Source organism: Patagioenas fasciata, chromosome 8 (genome assembly GCF_037038585.1).
Source record: "Patagioenas fasciata isolate bPatFas1 chromosome 8, bPatFas1.hap1, whole genome shotgun sequence".
Taxonomy (NCBI): Eukaryota; Metazoa; Chordata; class Aves; order Columbiformes; family Columbidae; genus Patagioenas; species Patagioenas fasciata.
This window is the reverse complement of record NC_092527.1, coordinates 21,250,542-21,271,770: the sequence shown is the minus strand read 5'-3', so window position 1 is coordinate 21,271,770 and position 21,229 is coordinate 21,250,542.

Below are 21,229 nucleotides of genomic sequence, written 5' to 3'. Positions count from 1 at the left end.
CCCCAAAATGTCAAACCTCTGGTGCACCCTCAGAGCCATCAAAGACAGGAAAATTCAGAAAAGCTTCAAGCTTACCCTGAGTTAGATGGATGCTTGTCTAGCTTTGAAGTTTATGAGTGATTTAAGTCACCAAAATCTTTCCAGTCTTTGGCTGGAACAGTGATTCTGGCCTACATATTTTGGCAGATATGACGTCCTCTGTAATTATATTTGATACAATCTTGTTTTGACAAATATGCACTCCAAACATATTATTATTGCTTAACATATCTGTCACAAAGGAGTACATCTATTTCGCACCTTATATTCATTATTTTAGGCAGTTGCCACCACAGACTCTTTGCATTCCATGTTCCCAAGGCAAGAAATCGAGTGACTAAGGGAAAAATGTGTGAAAGGAGGTGTCATGAATAGCAATGAAGATGGGTGTGCTGCAGTCACCATGGTCACAGATGGCCTCCAGCTTCAAGACTGCCAGGTGACAGTGATTTGTAGGCAGTGCAGCAAAGACAGGCCTTGAAAAGGCTTTTGGAGGACAGTTAGGTGGTAATTGAAGTTTGGCAGAAGAGTTCCTCCCATTTACAAGAGAAGGTGCCTGAGTGGAAAACTGCAGACAAATAAGGAGATAAATATTGGTGGAATTAAGCAGAGGCACAGAAAATCAAGTATTGCATTAATTAGTGGATGAAGTCTAAGCTATGAAAGAGAAACTGCTCCTTTGGCTTTAACTACCAAAGCTGCTATTTTTTCTAATGAAACACAATTTTTTGTTTGGTTTTAGGTGTCCAGCTTATACTACCTTAAAAAGCTTGTTGTTTTGTTTTGTTTTTTTCCCCACTTGGACAAATAATGAACACCCACATTCTGAAAATAATAATAACTTTCACTGAAAGTAATAATAACAAGACTGATGAAAGGCTGAGTATATTAGTATAATATATTGTTAAGAAACAAGATGCCCAGGAAATCCATCTGATACAACAGAAGTTAATACTTCATACCCCTGCTTAAACAGATAGTATCTTTCACTTATACCATGTTTGGATGGTTCTTCCTGAATCCTAGCTGGCAGTTAAGTGACTAGTAAAATCCTTTGGGGCAAGTTTTGTAGGCAAAGGTAATACCTCTTCCTAAATCAACTGATACAGTTGAGAAAAAACAGACAAGCTTCTGGTGATGTCTGCTTCCTAAGTCTGACAGAAACACTCCCTCCTTCCTAGTAGATTTACCTTCTCTGACCCTCTGACAAAAACCTAAGAATATGTCACTAGTAATATAATTATAGAGAATAATACAGTCTTGGATGAGACATGGGCATGTTCAGACTACTTATTTTACTTCTGTATCAAATTTGTTCTTGACAGGAGCTGTTCACAAAAAAAGTTTGTTCCCAAGCACTTCCTGTCTGAGGAGCCGAAATCTGATGTTCCCAATAAGCATCATTCTTAGGACAAATTTGCAAGCCTAGATCCCAGCTCATTTAGGTCCTGACAGACACCATGTATTTAATTTGCATCTGGAAGTTAGCAAAAGGAGGGAGCACTTGCAAAGACCATTCAAAGTATTACTGAAGATCTAGCAAGCCAATGCTAAATTTCTCTGTATATCAGCAGAGAAAGAAGGAGGGAAGGGGGAAAAACCGTGTGCATTGATTACCTTAGCTCTCTAGAAAGGCAAAGAGAAATTAAATTTCACACCTTCCTTAATACCATGTATTGAAGGCAAGTATCCAAGCAAAAAAACATTAGTTTTAGGAGCCACTCACTGAGTGGTCTCAGTATTACACTAAGCTACAGAACCAGCTCTGTCTTTGCAAGACAAAGATTCTGCTTCTGGGCATGTAGCTGATTTCAGAAAATTACTGTTTAGGGACTGAATGGAGTATTACAGTTCAAAAGGAAACTTCAAACAAGCTCACTGTGTTTGAAAAAATATACAACATACACGGTTACCTGAAGAAAAAAAATCCAACACAAACACAAACTCAATCAAAGAAGAGAAAGAGTGCCTAATCATTAGTGACTTGGTAAGAAGGACTCTTGCATTAGCAGGTATCTGGTGTTGTTACTTATAACCAACCATAACTTCAGCACTTTTAATGTGTGAGGTGAGTTATAGATCATTGTGTCGGTCTGTTGTGAGTGGGAGGAAGCAGGAGCCCCCCAGGAGGGTGCTGAGCCACAGGCTGCTCTCACGGATTCAGGGGACAGAGCAGGAAGGCGGGAAAGGCTCAAGATCCCCATTCCACTTGGAGTGTCCAAACTGATGCCAAGCACTTCACAAATGCTGTGCAAGGTTCACACACAAGCTGGAACAAGGCCAGAACTTCTAATGCAATCCATGTATTCATGGAGTAAATTTAAACAGTAGCTACTATTACCCCTCCCTCAGCTATTTTGAGTTTGTGTCAGAGAGGAGTTTGTACATGGCTAATACTTCTTTCAATTGCAGACTACAAAATCCAGGAATCATTGGAGGGCAAGTTTCTCTAACTGGGACCAAAAAGCAGCTGAAGTCATGGTTCATAAGGTCTACAAAATCCTGATCCAAATCTTGCTGAAAGCTTACAAAATTCAAATGCCGCTTTCTTGGTCTATCCCTGACAGAGAGGAGGAAACTAAGGGCATCTAAACCAACATGAAGAGTCTTGGCAAACCAGTTCTGTGACTCCATGAAAAGGTCAGGATATAGCTGTGGAGTGTGTGTTTATCCAAAGGCCATGAAAAAGGTGGGGCTGTCACTAGCAGGACTACATTTAGTAGGAGGTGTTATGCAGCATGATGACAGTGTCATTTATGTCCTATTTAATGTTTCTAACAACAGATAAGACAGATAAATTCATGTATCTGCTTTCTTCTATTCTGCTAATGCTCATCAGTAAATCAGAAAATAATCATTCATTTTGAAACTATTGCTGCTTAATCTCCTAACCAAATTCTTTGTACATCACCATATTTACACACTACAGTGATTATCCAATGGAAGTTTAAATAAAATGGAATTGTCCACTAACAAAATAATTGTGTATGAAGGCAATTGTAACTCTCTTGAATCTGAATGCTAAATGTACTCTGCCTTCTAGCTCGGCAACTTCGTCTTTCTCTGCATCCACATTAGTATCCCAAATGATACATCAGTTGCCCGAAAGCAATTAAAAATTATTCAGTCTCCCTATTTCCATGAATGATGCTATTTCTGTAAAGACATGAAAATGATCTTGCTGGAGCATTCAGAGATGCTGGGACAGCTAATGTAGTTTTGGTCAACTTTGACAACACTGATTGTAGTTCTGGTGTGTATTCTCCTTTTTGTCAACTCGTTAAGTTTAGCATACCCAAAAGTGCTGTCGGCTGAATGCTATTTAACAGTGTTTGTGAACATGCCACAATATAACTAAAGTCTCCCAGCATCAGCATTTTCACATCAAACTCTGAAATACATGTCTTGGTCTCATCTTCTATACTAAACTTCACAGCGTGAACCAATAGCCCAGTACAGAAATAACCACATCTAGTAGAACACTGTTTCGGAAAATCTTCAAGAGACTAGAAGCCACGTGGAACGAATATTTTCCTTCAAAGCTCTGCAAGCCCTTCCTAGTCTTCAATTTCCCTCTGCTCTGTCTACCACATGCTAGCAGGGTTTGCTTTGGCTTTTATGCCACAGAGTAATCAGATTGTGGCAATCGTAACTTAATGAGGAGAAGCTGTTGCTATTCCTGTTTGACAGAATGCCTGGTTTTCCTGTATCATACTACCTTCTTTTCCTTATTACTTGATCTGCTGCTACAGGGGAAACAATGATTAAAGGACTTTATTGGGGTGGAAATAAGGGAGTACTGAGTTTCTGTTGGGACCGTGTGTAATCAACGCTCATGTAGCAATCAGAATAAACACAACATTTTTGGAGCCTGCTCCAGTGAAGGAAGATCCTGTAGGTCCTTGGGGCCTGAAAATATAAGTCCATCTATCTTCCCTGCCCCTATTTCTCAGTGCTCATAGCTTTCGTGAAACTAAGTAATAATGAGCTTATCTCAAGAGAAAATTTCAAACAGTGAATGCTTGCTTCTTTCCTCCCTACAGTAGAAACAGCCATGCAATTGCCAAATAATGGATAGCATCTTGATCGCTTTTATATAAGTGCTCTCTTTCATCTTTCTTTTTTCCTGTTTACTTCTATACCAAAAGGTGTGTTTGCTTTCCTCCACTGCCCAGTCCCCTTAAATTGGCTTTCTCATGGTGCTTCTCTACATAACAGCACTTCCTTTATTCTGACAGAAGCCATTTTGTATCTACCTGCAAACTCCCCTAAATAGAATAGTCTTGCTTGCTGCTCCATGTGATTATTTCTATAAAAATGAGATCTATGCAATGTATTGCACTGGCATTTCTGACAAACATTCCCACATACTCTTGCAATTGCATCGAGGCGTCTGGGAAGCACTCAGCACAGAGGGATGGCTTTGCTACTTGTCAAGAGGTTTTTATTTTTTACTCCAATAGAGAGGTCTTTTTGCTTTAGAGGGAGAGGGTAGTATGTTTCACACAGTGCAGGGTCAAGCACAGAAGCAGCGAGTGATCTATCACTTGTAGGCTTCTTTTTATGTTCTCTTATCAGATCTCTTATCAGATCTGTCTCTCTCAGAAGTTGCCAATGCTGTAGATTCCTGTTACCAAAATAAAAATGCAGGGCTGCTTAGTTCTGCACCTCAAAACTTAGAGCCTCTAACAGCATGTCAACTTTCAAATGGCTTTTTTTTTTTTTTTTGCAATCACAGGTAATGTAAGATTCTGTTAATTATTCTTATTGACAAATGAGGAAGACCTTGAAGAGAAAGGTGAGACTTGTTCAAAGCTCAGTCAGTAAGTAGCAGAGCTACAACAACAATCTCCTGATATCTGATCGTGAACCTCTAAACACACAGGCTCTGGTTAGTCTGAGCTGCAGGCCAGCATATGCAGGCAGAGTGTGAACTGTAACCAAATGTGATTATAATTTTTTATTTTGCAAAAAGCATTACACTTAGTGGGATCTCTTTTTCAACAACTGTGTATCAGGATAATTCAATGGCTGTAGTTTCCAAAAAATCAGTGTTGGTGAGTGAGGTCTTTTATAACACTCACAACTTTCGACAAAGTCTTAAAATGAAAGCTGTTTATTTAAAGCTGACACTCTGAATGCACAAATCAAGTATCTCAGTGACATAAACGTCAAACAAATTATACATGGTGAGGTATGAACATGTCCTGTAGCATTTTTTATATGACATTAGGAATGCAGTAGGATGGAAGAACAGAGCTGTACTATGTAAGGAAAAGCAGGAAGACTAAAGAAGACAGCAGTAAATAGAGTAAAAATTGTTTTAAGGGATTGCTGATTGCAGGTGCTCAATTTGAATTTTCTTGGGCCTGTACTTTTTTCTTCACAAGTGCTGAGAGTCTGCAGTATGCAGCATTTTTGAAAACAGCTTTTAAGTTATATGAATTTCAATTTAAATATATCAGGGGTGAGGATTCATTCAAATGTTGTTGTTTGTTTGTTTTTTTGTTCCAACTCTAGCATCAGCAGAGCCATCTTCAGCAATTTCTCTCATTTATTTATTTAGTTCCTCTGGCAAAGACAAATTACTTAGTTGGAGCTCAACAATATTTTGGTCTCCCTGATTATGCAACTAAATAGACTTAAAACAAGCCAAAGATGGGTTCGGCTCAGCTGACACGGAATGGGGAAATGAAGGTGATCTGCCACTGCCTTTTGGGTGACAATAGAGAAGGCCCTTCCTTGACTCAACTTCTGCCTCTGCATAGCGGTTGTTCAGATTTGTTCCTCCTTTGCAATGCTTGGGTGGACGCTGTTTCTTCCCCTCACCCCTCTAGAGAGAGAGTGCGATCTCACACAGTTTTCTGTTCACAGATTCTTCAGTTTCAAAGCAGCTACTAAAACTTACTGCAGGAAATAATTTCTGTTAGCAATTTTGCTGAAGGCAGCAACAAGAGCCCTGGCTGGTGCTGCCAGAGTGCAGGGTCTCCTTGTCACAGCCTTCATGTCACATCACACAAAGCTGTAGAATAAGAATATTGAAGTTTCTCCAGAAGTACCATTTGATCGCAAACCAGAGTATATGTCTCACAAAACCACCTCCTGAATCATGGCAAGTGCTGAGAAAAAGCTAGGAAGTTCCAGTACTAACCTATTTTCATCTACTAATGTTTGAAATTAATGGTAAAGTTATATATCAAAGGTAAAGTCATCCAGTAACCTATTACCACACGTCCCTATCTCCCAGATGCACACCTTGTTTTCACTCAGATAATTGCTACATAAAGACTGTAAGTCTCTCAAATACAATAGGAGTGGGAAAGATAAATATCTAAAATAAAGTCTTGTTTCAGGGTGAGGTAGTTGTTATGTACATGCTTTTATATTCCAAATACCACCTAAAGACTGGACTGTACAGATGAAAGAGTAATTGCTTCTAGCTGTCATAACCCACAATAAGCACGAACTTCCTTAAAGAGTAATTGCAATGACGAGCAGATCAAGTACCAATCTGTTTACTTTGTGCTGATCCACGCTTGGTGCAGCACCTAACAAGAAAATTAGTTGTCCAACTGCAAGCTATGGAGGAAAAAAACCCAAACCACACTTTGCAAACTTGCATTTGTAACATGTTTCTGTGAGTTTCGCTACCTGAATGAGAGCAGCAGCACTTGAATGAACTACAGCAATCGCTTTCAGAACCAGCAGAGAAACTTGTCTCCCAAATCAGTGCATCACCAGTGTGATGCTGATGCTGCGGCATCAGTTCTGGAGGGGAGGCTGCACAGTGAAGGTCAGAGCGCATCTGAGCGGACAGTCCTGGTCCGGCAAATTTAGGGTTCTCCTCTTAGTGAATGCTTATTGTAGCTACTCAAGGACATATTAGGTGACTGCTTAGCTTCTAGTATTCCATCCAACACTGCTGCCATAGTCAGAGACCCTCTCTCTGACAGAAGCCTCATAGCCCAGTGTCTTCCAGACAAAAAGAACCAAATCCTTGGGGAGTGTAAACCAGCTCTATCCCATTGAAAGCTGTGCTATTTATAGATCCTCTAGAAATCTGTCCACACATGAACAACTTCAGCAGTAGTGAACGTCATATCATAGATGGCATGAACTTTGCCACTACAGTTTATATAATTTTGCCAATGAGCATATCCAATCTCAATTTAAAATCATCTGAGGCTCTCGAAGCAGTAAATCACTGCTAGCATTGACAAAGAGGTGTCAGCCAAGTGTCTTTTATGGGAATTACAGAGATCAAATCTCTTCCTATTGCACTGTGTCCCAGAAGGCTGCAGAGAATTACTTTCCCCAGCAAAGATGACCCTGGGTCTGGTCAACAATGATAAGAGTTCAAACCACAGGCAATCTTTCCTGTGTTGCCTTTAGCAACACTGATACCAAAATAATGTTAGATACCACAGTGATAAGAACACCTGGAGTCCTGGCTGGGCTATTTTAAAACAGAAACATAACTTTCTATTTTGCTAGCACAGATGCAGCCCAAATAAAGCCTTCAGCAACAATACCCACCTTTCTTTCAAATGGGCATGCAGGGTAGATTGCCTATACTGTTCCTACGTGCCTCTGCAGCAGTGTTAGCAGAACAGTGCCTCGTTCTGTTGAAGCTGTCTGGCCTAGGTAACGGGGCAGCCCGTGTTTTTGTAGCGATCCCATCTGCTCCCTCCCAGTCATGAAGGGTCTTGCAGTTAAGCTAGCAGGAAAGTCCTGCATCTGGGCAGGAACAATCCCAAGTTCCAGTATAGGTTGGGGCATGACCTATTAGAGAGCAGTGTAGGGGAAAGGGACCTGGGGATCCTGGTGGACAACAGGATGATCATGAGCCAGCACTGTGCCCTTGTGGCCAGGAAGGCTAATGGCATCCTTGGGTGTATTACAAGGGGGGTGGTCAGTAGATCGAGAGAGGTCCTCCTTCCCCTCTACTCCGCCCTGGTGAGACCCCATCTAGAATATTGTGTTCAGTTCTGGGCCCCTCAGTTCAAGAAGGACAGGGAACTGCTGGAGAGGGTCCAGCGTAGGGCAACAAAGATGATTAAGGGAGTGGAGCATCTCCCTTATGAAGAAAGGCTGAGGGAGCTGGGGCTCTTTAGTTTGGAGAAGAGGAGACTGAGGGGTGACCTTATTAATGTTTATAAATATATAAAGGGTGAGTGCCATGAGGATGGAGTCAGGCTCTTCTCAGTGGCAAACAATGATAGGACAAGGGGCAATGGGATCAAGCTGGAACACAAGAGGTTCCACTTAAATTTGAGAAAGAACTTCTTCTCAGTGAGGGTAACAGAGCACTGGAACAGGCTACCCAGGGAGGTTGTGGAGTCTCCTTCCCTGGAGACATTCAAAGCCCGCCTGGACACATTCCTGTGCGACCTCACCTAGGCGTTCCTGCTCCAGCAGGGGGATTGGACTAGATGATCTTTTGAGGTCCCTTCCAATCCCAAACATACTGTGATACTGTGATACTGTGATACTGTGAAAGGTGATTCACCTCAGTCCACCCACCATCGTGTATTGTATTTCCCTGTCGTCACTGGCTTGCAGTCTGGTTTTAGGCAAGTCCCTTTGCCCCATGCACATTTCTCTTCCGTAATTCACAGGACAAAAGATGGGATGAAGATTACTGCCCTAAAGATCTTCAAGTGGACCACGCCTGGCACAGCATCTCTCAAATGAAGCCACCAGAAACATTGTGCAAAGCCAGCACAGTTTCAAGCACCTGCTAGTGCTGTTGTCAGGACTTCATCTACCATGGACTCGCTGTAGCCACATGCGCTGTCACAGCAAAAGTCTGTTTGGAAACCTCTGATCTAACACGTGTTGATCTGCATTACAAAGTATTTCATAGCAAAAGCTTATAGGAATTAAATACCAGAAAATGTGTAGGCATCACATTGCAGTTTAATAGCACAATAATTATGTGCTTGCACTGAGTTTTTTTCCAAGCAAACTATCAGGAAACATGCTTAAGTAACTACTGTTCAAGGAACAAGATGACCTCCAGCAGGAAAGGGAACTGCTGCAGTGCTGGCTGGGACAGATGCCACAGTATTGTATTTTATTAAAAGGAATTGTAATTTGTTGATAATTTTTATCCACGTGATCTGTATTCAAACATTCATTAAAATGTTAGTTGTTCAAAACACACAATAAAATTGCAACACTTAGCACATCCCATTTCTGTTGCTCTGATCAGTCTTCTAGAATCTGCAGACTTGTTAAAATGTTTTCCAACATACATAATTATTCTATTTTCATTACAGTTGTTGTTAACATACTATCAAGCCTCTGCTAAACATTTAGAAGTCCAAAGATCTGTACCCAAAGAGCAAGGATGTTGGGGTACTGCTAGAGGCTTCTCATTTCTAACAACCCAAACTGACCTCTTGAAAAGACAGCAACTGCCTCTGTGTTTAGTTTCTGCCACTAATCTCTAATTCTTTGTGAAGCAGACCCAGTCAATATTATTTATTTTTAATAAAGAAGAGATCACTGCAATTCATGGAAGGAGAGACTAAGGTGAAATACCCACGTAGCCCACATGGAATGCTACTTAGTTCACTGTTAGGAATAAGACGGTCACACAGGATGTAGCAAAGGCGATATATTAAGCTATTGAAAGAGACTGTTTACAGTTAGAATAACGGTTTCAGGAAGAGGTATAGTATCATACAGTGCTCAATACTCAGGAGGATAAATCTTTTCTGGGGAACAGTAGAGCATTACTGTCAGAGATGATACTACTTACAAGGCCTAGAAACCTCATGGTTGTGGATTAGCTGTGCTAAGTAGAGAGAACTGCAAGCCACGTATACAGTGCTTAATGGGGTGCACAAGAACTATGCACCAAAATCCATGAGAGGGGACCATCAAAAAAGGTATTCTAAGAACACTTCTCATAAATTAGCTGCTCTATATCTAGTATTATCTTTAACAGCCCCATTTATGTTACAGCTGCCTTATGCCTGACACTGCGCTGAGCAGGCTTAAAACTTAGTGAAGCCACTCAGCAGGGGATTTCTTCTGTGAGAGGGAATCCTTTTGTCACATAAGACAATTGCAGCTGTTCCTTCCTCAGCTCCTGCTATAGGAAATGCAGCTGGCAAAGTTCACAAGGCCTGGACAGCAACAATTCCTTTGCTCCCACCTTCTGGAATAACAAGGTCAGCAACCATCCATGTCACTTTAGAGCAAGGTGCAAAATTTTGCTGAGAGAAGTTTAGCACAGTTCGCCACAAAACTTGGAAACTACTGTTGCTCTCTGCACCCCTAATCTTATCCCCAACACTATTCTTCCTATTTGCATTCAGCACTTAATTACATTTGAGAAAGCAGTCTCACAGGATGCAAGTCTTTCAGGGAGCTGATGTTTCCAATTAATTCAGAACCTCACTAGATAACATCTGTTCACTGTTACAGTGGCTGGCACAGAGCTCTAAGCTCGACTACCATTTCAAATGCATATGCCAAGATCTTGGAAGACCCATTTCAAACCCTGTAGACAAGCATTTGTAGATATGCCTGTACAAAGAGGAGCCCTGTTAATTTAGGCTGGATGACATTCAAAACAAAAAGGCTTGCACATTTCTATTAATTAGTCAAAGTGATAGGCGGAGGATTTTGGTAATGCTTTTAAAGATGCATTTACAGCAATAGGGAACACACTACAGTCTTTTGTACTCCTCATATCCTACCCATCACTCCAATATGAATATTCAACATCTGCCCTTAACCAAGACAGGTTGTGGGACATTGCTCAATTTGAATTTTCTTAGTTCTCTTGACTTGCATCCAACTGCTTAGGAAGTACTGGAGTAGTCAGACACCAATTTAACTTGAGAAGAAAGTGCTTAAGTCTCATTAAAGTCAACAGATCTAAACACCTGGGCTGTTGCAGCTTTGCCTATCAGCATTCATTCAAGGAACTGTACAAGCGATGCTTTAGGCACAGCAGAGTTCCTGGTGGAACATTCTAGTCATGCTGCTGGAGCACACTGCTGGAAGTCTAGCAAAATTATACTTCTCAAACAGCTAAATTAGATTATTTTGAACTCCAAGCCTCTGCAAATTATGGTTGCTGTTATCCTTCTATCTAGCTTAGAGAGCTCTCTTAAGTAGCAATTTTGCCTCTACTTTCTTCTCTTACATTGCCTGCAATGCAGAAAAAGCCCTGTGCAGGATTCTGCCAAGAGCGCAAGCAAAACACTAAACAGGAAAATCTCCATAAGGCAAGAAAACTCAAGCATTTGAGTTTTTTAAAAGTCTTTTCAGCTAAGGTGTGGATTAGCTCTTCTTTGACTTAATCAGCCTTTCCATGGTGGCTATGACAGCCACACTCCAGCAGATTTAAAACAACACATGGAGAAAAGAGAGCAAAGTCACTTGTAAAGGAACTCCACTAGTGTCTGATATTATTCTAGGTGTGAATTAGCATAAGTAGTTTATCCGCAAGCAATTTCAATTTTCAGACTGCTGTGCCAAAGAATACTTTGCCAAAAGCAGAAAACTGATTGCCAAATCTTATCTTGTAGTTAAGCACAGTGCCGCATCTTGAAAACCCATTTTGGGAGAAAGGCTGGGCTTGGAGGTGATAAACAGGATAGGAGAGTTCAATGCTATGTGGCCGCTCCCCAGTTCCTCCCAAAAATAAACTACTACACCCCTTAAAACAAAACCTTGACCATGCAAGACATTAAAGCCCTCAGCTCAAGCACTCTTTGTACACAGCAGGAGGAGATGTTATCAGGAGAAGGGCTAGCCAACAGAAACAACTGCTAAAGCAAAATCCTTTTGTGACTGGTCCATTGTTTCTGAACACCCAGCAAGAATCAAAGGGTCTCCCTTACTGGAATGGAACAACCCTGTTTAACAGCAAGAAGCTTTGCAAATATCATTAGCTACTATTCAAAACAGCAAGACTGTGAAAAAACACAATGTGAGAGCTTACATATGCTTTATCACTTCACTGCCATTACATCTCCCTAGGCACAACCACTGTCCCAAACAATAAAAGGGAAGGAGGTTTCTGTCTAGTGAATGGAACAGGATATTCTAAGGCAGGACCTGCTGGAACCTGTGCAAGCTGCTGTAAAATGCAGAGCAGGAACCTGCAGCCTGACTGAAGTTCTGGCTGCACTGCTGTACCAGGGAGCAAGGACGCACAATGATATTTATCGTGCCTTGCACAGGAAGGCTTTTGGAATAACACTGCCTCTTTATGCATCTGGGCACAGACAGCCTCTGGCCTATGCAGGTGCATTAATACAGTGTCCAAAGCCATCCATGCCATTTGGGGATGACTATTTCCTCACTGGGGCCCCAGACACTCACAAGTGTCAGATTTGGTGACTAGTCTTTGGCACATCATCCAGAGAACAACCCTCATCCAAAGCATATGAAAAATGTCACACAGAGGACAAGCAAGAATTATGTTGTTATAGCAGATAGAGCCAGAGAAGGAAGATATATAAAACAGGAAAAGAAGCTAGTAGGAGAATGTAAGAAGATACAAGATAGAGCAGTCCCACCCAACGATGTGCTGCCAATAATTTAAAATAACAGTTCCCAGAAGCATCTCTCTGTCATGTGATGGATCCCACACAGCAGGAGTGGCTGTGCTGCACTGGGTGGGTTGAGGAATCTGTTTGCTCTTCTCTTGTTTTCCTCATTTAAACAACGTTTTCATAAATACAACCAAGGGGGGGTGGCTCCAACTGAGCAGACAGGCTTCTAAGTAAATTGTTGGAAGTGTTTGTTCTCTGCTCCTGAAAGCTGTACTGAGCCTACTCAATAGCTGTACACAGAGCTGGCAGGTACAAACCAAAGCAGTGCAGAAGGCTTTGTGCAGGGAATGAAATTGATCCTTCCCCCTTTCAAAAGACCTGCTCTTCCAAAACAAGAACATGCATTTTAAAAGTAATGTAGCTTTACTCACCCAAATTGTCCTCATGAACCTGAAACAAGGATGAATGAGTAATAACCAGAAAATGCAATTTGGCATAAGAAATCACTTTCCTCTTCAACAAGGGCTGGTTCCCTAAATTCCAGTGACTGACCTCTCAACACACAATTGTCCCAAACCTTACAGACTGACACAGATTTAGCAAGTGTGATAAGTATGCCTTAGATTCTTGCCCTATAATCCCCCTCCTTCTGGGCACTCACACGTTTCCTGACCAGTTTTTGGGTCCTCAGAAACAGAAAATATGCAAAAAGCTCAGCAGTGCAGCAAGGCTCACCCCGTTTAGGTGATGCTGTGTGGGAGGAACTTGCTCTTTCAGTCCTCTTCCCCCACACACCTATAGGTGATGCTTAATTATAACCAACACATATTCTTGTTGCAGGGATTGCTTTGTGTATTTCAGTCATCTAATTCTAAAAATGCCCAATCTTATTTTAGTCTCAGACCAGGTTCCCAAAAATCAGAGCTAGATAGCTCATTTTTTGCTTGGTAAGGAGACAAATGTATCTACCTTACATATTTCTGTCTTTTCATACTTAAAAGCCAGGTGTTAAATTGAGAGTCCTATCAGTGCTGAGAGACTGAGGTATTACAAAGCCACTTACACTGAGGCCACTCATGATTTGTGCGCCATATGATTAGCCAGAATCAGTCTCTAGGGTTAAGCTTGCAGATACTAGTTTGCCAGACAGAAATAGAAAGTGATCTAATCAAGTATTTTGCTATTTAATATATAGCCTAATTAAGACATAATATATTCAGGAAGTAACATAAGGTCCATGCCCAGTAAGAGATTTCTTGTAATATGAGAAAATCACTTCTGTATAGTTTTAGAGTGATTAATGAGAGGAAACTAGCATTAGAAAAATAAATAAGAACCAGAAACATGCGGGAATGTAGGCAAAGAAATAGAGAGGCCCATCAGCATATAAAAGCGGCACTGTGATCTGGGCTGAAAATAGTTCCCTAAGTAAATTTATCATCTTGGTACATTAATAGATCCATATGCATGGCATTTGGAAAATGGCACACAGTGCTGAAGATGCTGAAAGTACTGGCAAGGGAAACGGCCCATGTTACCATCAGGTATTTAAAAGGGCCAGAGTATTCACTCTACGTTGAAACAAAGGTAATCTTGTTTCAGAGAAGGCAAGACAAAAATGGATTTGTGCCCTGTGCAGGACTGCTATTCATTGCAGGCAAAACACAGTGACTGCAAGCAAAGTCCTTACTTCCAGTAGCTTAAATGTAATCTCCAGTTCTAACAGGATGAGCTTGTCCAAAGGGTCTGAGTTAAGGTAAGAGGCAGAATCCATTGCTTGAGAAGGCTAAAAGTCAGCTCAGCATCTTTATCAGAGCGTTCAGCCTGCTCCCACTGGAGCCAGAGAAAGGAAACCTATCTCTATAACATACCATATCCTTTCCATAATGTGTGTCTGAACCCGACTACAGTGCAGCCTGAGGCAGGCGCTGAGTTTGCCTTGCCCAGACAGCTTCCCCCATGTGAGGACTCCCAACATGCCATAACATTCCTCATTTTAGCACTCTGACCCCTTTGGTCTGTGCTTTGGTTACAAACCACTATTGACAGTTTGCAGCCAAGACTCCCAGTGTGTATGTAAGTCACAGAAGAACACTAAGCAGTCTCCAAATGTGTGCTAAGTTCCTGTACTTCAAACTGCAGAACATCTGTATCTGCAGAAGGCCACAAGCTAGGCAGCTATGGACAGACCATCAAGCTGAACGAGAAGACTAATGCACAGTTTCCCATGGCTTAGCATCAACTTAGGCAAACAAAAATTACCAGAGCCAAGCCATAATACTACTTTGGCATACTATGACCCAAGATTCAGTCTTTTAGGGATTGACCTTCCCCCACCCCCTTAATGCCAATAGTGACACTTTTTTCCAGGGGGTTGGTGTTCCATGACTGCCGCACAGAATACCATGCACTCCCTGTTAAGATGGGAGAAGACAATAAATCAACCATTCAAAAACCTTGTAGTGAGAGCCAGTCTTGATATAAGGACATCAAAATACATAAGGTCCATTGCATTCTAGGCACATGTTTGCAATTGTTTGTTTATCCACAATATTTGCAGTTTACATATAATTTCTAGCTGAAATTTGGTGACTTCCACTTGCCACAACTATCTGTCTGTGCTTTAGTCTGAGCTACCTAGATTGTTTTTCCTTTGTGAGATATTTCACTCTGCCAACTTCAGCTAAAACCATGAACCCCAAGCATATTTCATTATTCAAATTGCATCAAATTTGTGCCTAATTTAGAAAATTTCAGTGTCTTACTGAGAAAGCCATATTCAGCTCATTATATTTTTAATAGCAGTTACTAGTAACCCCAACGGATATCTGAAGAGCAATTTTTTATTATTATTTTTTTTTTTTTAATCAGGAGATAAATTCAGCTGCTTGAGCAAGATAGAATCTAAATTCTGGCCTATTTCAGAGACTCCACCTCCATAATTCCCCCTGCAGGATGTGGAATGGCTACAGATATGATAAATTCAGTGCCTGATAACAGCATTATATTAGAAAACATTACTGACTGCATATCTCCATGCACAGAGTAGTGTTATAGTTGTGCCTTTTTTTATTTAATACAGGGACCTTGCCTAGTCATCACTTGCCTTTCAAACTTTCTCCTTAAGCTTTTGCATCCTCAGTTGTGTCTTCATCAGATCAGTAATTGGTTTTCAGTTGGTTTACACTTTCAAAAAATTAAACTAGTCACCATGGACAGCTTAGAAGCTTCACCTCAAGTGTAATTTAACACAATTACGCATGACTTGCCAGGTCTCAATAACTCAGCAAAGGCAAAATGTTAAAGACAATTTTCTTCTTGAGGAATAATCATGGCTTGCTAGACAAAAGGCACCTGATGATCTAAGGTGTTTTGTATTCAGGATTTTACTCTTGAATAATTTTTCAGTGTTTCAAATGCTCAGAAACACATTTAACAGGCAAAGGAATTGCCACTTGAAACATTAAAAAAAGACAAGAATGAAGTTTTCATTCACTGCGCGAATTCGACAGGACAGCAGTGGAACATTCACATCAATAGCGCTGACTTAACATCTTTTGCAAATAGAAGGTAAAATTAAAAATGGCCATAATTTTACCCTTATCCCAGATAACAATACAATGGTTACTAGCACTGAGCCAGTCTGAGTGGCATATTTTAGATAATGAGCCCATTCTCAATGTTATCAGCATCTCAGTGTTACCTCATATTAGAAGTTCAGGAATGAGTAAGCTCATTAATGTAGTCATGTATTTTTGAAATATGCATTCTAAGTGTTCCGTGAGTCTAGTAAGCCTTAAGCAAGTAATCCTTGTAGAGAACATTCTGAGTGTTCTTTTGTGCATCAAAGTTACTAGGCAACATTCATATCATCTTACACAGTTGGCCATACTTGTGCAAGATCACTGAAAGAAGGTCAACACTGCAAAACCATAGGCAGAGCTAGATCTAGACACTTTGATGATGCCCGAGCAACGCGGTAATGTGACTGTAAAGGTGTTATGTCACCAACGGTTTGTGTGCATTAGGTAGTACTATAGGAAGCATTTGGACTTCTCAGCCTCCCACATAATTTCTTCTGGTAAATTTACACCTACCTGTACAAAAAAGACTGATTTTTCAAAGGCTGTCTCTTGTGAAATCATGTTTGCATCTGCAGTTAAGTACAATATGACCCTCTTTTTAGGCTTCTTATTCATAGCTGCAGAGAGGTTCTAGCAAATGAGATTCAGGGAATTTCAATGAAGCAGGTAAGAAAGATTTTTTTTCCCAGAACTTTTGCATCACTCTTGGGCACAGACATTTTATGACCAGGTAAAGACAGACATCTGTGCTCCTTCACATTCAGCTTTAGAGAATGTAAGGTCAATTCTTAAAGTTAGGGAGCAACATCATATGACAAAGTAGCAGCAAATATGTAATATTACTGTTAAAAGGTGCTTTATGTGAAAAGTATGGAGAGGACCAGAAGAGTTTAATTATAAATTAAAGTAAGTATAGAGGATGCAACAACCACAGCAGATCCACACCCCCTTACAGCTGCAACATTTGTCTTCAACCTCATGTTACACACTGTGTTCAGTTACAGCATTTGAAACATTTTCTTACCCAAGTCTCAGCATGAGATTATAGTTTCACTATTGCATAAATGACCCTGATGAATTCAGTGGAACCATTCCTGAAAAGTGGTTAACTGCCCTGGGAAAGATAATAGAGTATAAATCTATTTGCAAACATTGTTTTTAGATTTTTTAGTGTGCTCTTCTATGAAGTCATGGTTCTAATAAATTTTGCAAAACAGGCAAAACTTGATGTAAATAATTATTCATGACAACAGAAATCTTCAACAAACATTTACTGTACTTTTTTGTAGAAAAACATTTGACCAGACTTTGAATTTAGAAGTGTGCTCCTTTTATTGATTATTTAAACTCTTAATAGCATGAGTTGACAGTTTGATGCCAGCCAGCTTGGGGCTGTTTTATATCAATCACCAATCATGCATGTTCATTCCCCTATCCTATATGGTATTGATTTGTGACTCACTGCATGACTCAGATGACAGTGACTATACAAAATCAGGCACAAGTATGCATGCAAGTACTTTTTGCAAAGATTTTAGTTTTCCCTTTCTAGGAACATTCTTGTAAGCAAATGTTTGCATGGATAAATACTAATAGAAAAACAGTAAAGAAAGTTCAAGGGTTGTTGGGGGTGGGGTGGAGGTGGTGGTTGTTTGTTGGGGGGGCAGGATTTGCAGGTGTTTGCCAGCCTTTATTCTTGCAAACAAAAAACCAGTTGTGGCATTTTCCTATTTCTGTCATGCATGTGCTTATATCCTACATCAACAAAACTATTACAATATGCAGAAATGCAAGCTGGAAGTCAGATGGGCTGTCAGAGCCTCAGCTGGCAATCACTGTGGCTCATTTGACTCAGCTGAGGGGTAATTAACACCAACTGAGGACCCAACCCTTCACATGCTGTCAGAAGGGGAGGGCCATGGAAATGATTCCCACAGAGTCAGGTTATGTCCACATTTCCTGCCATTCTTTATCTATAGTTTTCCCTTGGTCTAGCTCATAATTTTATGAAATGTCACTCCAATTATATTTGTTTTTACAGTTATGTAATTCCCCACACCCTCCCCCACTGCTGACTCCACTACTGCTAAAAATTCAAGTATAAATAAACTCTAGAAACAATTCTCTAGCTTTTAGTCACTAGAGGAATTATATTTCTTTCTATTGCATGGTAACTAGCTGGGCTGCCAATTGAACAGTTAAAAAAGACACACACACACACACACAAAAAAGACCAACGCTGACCACCACACACCAAGAGAAACCCAACTGCAGGCAAATAAAGGGTTTATTCCTGTCCTGTTGATACAGCCGCATTGTGCCACAACAGAAACTGTTCCAGACTTGCTAACTCCAGTAGCATAAGTGCTCAATGTTATTGCTATGCATCTTATCAGATCCATGAAAATAGCAAGATGCTATATGCTAAAAGGGTATTTACCACAACAGTTTCATACACTAAGAAGTCCATGTCCCACTCCTGCAAACTGCACGTCTTGGCGCATTTCCATAAGGAATCAAAGACTCAACTGCCTCAATTGTTTATATAACAGAACCCATTTATTTTCTGGATTCATGTCCTAGGTGAAACTATGGCCTCAAAAGAGACTGATGCATCTGTCCATCATATCCATTAACTACAGTTTTTATTTTTTAAAAAAATCATTATTATTTTACAAAGTTTTTATTAAAGGCTCTTGCTATAATTGCTTTCACTTCATGAGTCTTCAGGATTTCAGCCCCTTTAAAAAGGCAAATAATTTTCCAAATCTTCTGACCTAGCCAGCTAACCTTTTTAATCCATCAACTTCAGAGAAATAAGGGAAACAAGATTACAGGATGAAGATTAGAATTCCACATGGTATTCAGAAGTGCCACAGAACTAAATTCTAGATTGAAGAAAACTGGCAGTTACTTTATGCCAAATTCATTGCTAACATAAACAGATGCAATTCCCAAACTTATGCCAAGTTGCAGCCACTTATTCTGAGAACGTGACCATTTCCATTTCGGTTATTCCTCCCTCCCTCTGCCCCCCAGTCTCTTCTTTATTTTGGCACATAGCCCAAGACTGTATGCACCAGTTCCGTTTTTATAATACTCCAGTCTCAGTTTCCAGTAAGAGGTAAGAACAGCCAAAATGCACATCACAGAGCCCTTATAAATAGTTAAAATCAAAACAATCCTAAACGAAGAACAGATTGAAAACGGCAATGAGAAGCCAGATCTTACAACTTGTAAAAATGCTGAAAATGGAGGAATCAGACTTAGTTTGACGGAGGAATTGGGGTGCACAAAACAGTACAGTACCAAATATGATTTTGCGTTGATTAATAGCAATGAGTTCCGCTATGTATAATGTTTGGTCAAGCACAAAGCACTGAGTACTTTTAAATACATGTTAAACAGCAGGCTAAAGGTTAAAGAGGGAATCAGTTAGCTGTTGCTACATAGAGACCTTGTTAATCCACAGATGCCTCATCTAGATGCCTAGGTATCTAAAGGTTTAAAGTGTAAGCAAACCAACAGCTCAACAACGTAGGCTTTTCTGCAAATCTAATAGGGACTTTAAAAGCTATCTGGATTAGCCAGGCCTAGCTGTCTAGTCATCATTTAAAGATTTTGCTCTGTCTTTTCATGCCAAGTCTCAGGTTTCTCCACAACAAAACTGCTGAAAATAGCAACTTTGAACACAGTTATGGTTAAGGATATTTGTTGCTTGTCATCAAGCCCACTGAAAGGCTGGATCAAAACTCCTGTATTATATCCCTTCACTTGCAGTTGAACAAGGATTTGACATTCTCTCTTGCAAGTCACTTCAAAGTCATTTTATTTGTGTATCTTAGCAGCTCAATAAAATCTTTATTTCAAGTGACTTTAGCACAAGAAATATTGGACTAACAGCACTGAAGGACAAAAGACCTGGCTACAGAGAGCACATGCCACAGGAGAGTGGCAGAACAGCCTTTCCTCCCCCTAACCATGATCCAGCTGGTGGATATAAATGTGGACTCTATATAAATGCGGACTTCAGCAACACATACCTCTGCATACTATAAGGGTAGTCTCTCTCAAAAGCTATAGATGTCTCATTTGCAGATGCACTGAGCTGAAAAAACCCAGCGGTGAGAGCAATGAGAAGACACCAAGACTTAAAATACTGTCCTAGAAATGTAAGGTACACATGCTGCCATCCACCATTTAAATCAGCTAATTGTTACTGCACAGAGAGAGACTCTCTTAATAGATCCCATTCAGGAACTGAGTTGTGGAAGCTGGTGAATTTAGCTATATCTAGCATTTAAAAATGAACGGTATATATAGGAGTATAAATAGGTATATGCACTTCCTTGAAGTTGGCCTGTGACTATCAAAGTCAATTGGATGCAAATACTAAATACATAAATGCAGCCTGTTATTCCCTACATAATACCTGCAACATCAGAACTAAGGAGTGATCACTTGTATGGAGTGATCCCTAGCAGCTAGAACAACCAGAGCAGCTGCGGAGTTAACCATAAACGACCCATTTCTAGTGTTAATGCAGGTTCGGAGGAGAAAAAAAAATATCACATAGCTGTTGTTACAGCTAATATTACATAAAAAGGCTGAGAGCTAACAAAATATCACGGGCTGTGTTCTTCAGCAAGTTTGAGTTCCAATTTCATAAAAAGTTTCTGTTGCAACTGAATTATTAATCAGCGTGGTTTATATTCCAATTTGTGCTACAGATCATGTTTAATAAGTCTCATAAGCTACCAATTTGTGTTTAATTGAATCCTTGTTTAGGGGTACAAAGTGCCATTTGTTGAGTTGCATGGATTACATGGAGTTTGTGTCCTCACGCGCTGCTGCTTTTAATTACAAAGATGAAACCCCAATATTTTAAACAGAACTTTAGTAATGCATTAAAGCACAATTTAAAGGAAGCAAACAGGTTCAGTATTTGTGATACTGAGTCCCCATTTTTACTTTCCCCACTTGTTTCTTCTTGCACAGGCATCAGGGGCCAGAGCTTGTCTGCACCTCACAACCACCTGCTGAAGCCCCAGCTCACTGCCCGCAGTGCCACTGGTTCCAGCAGCA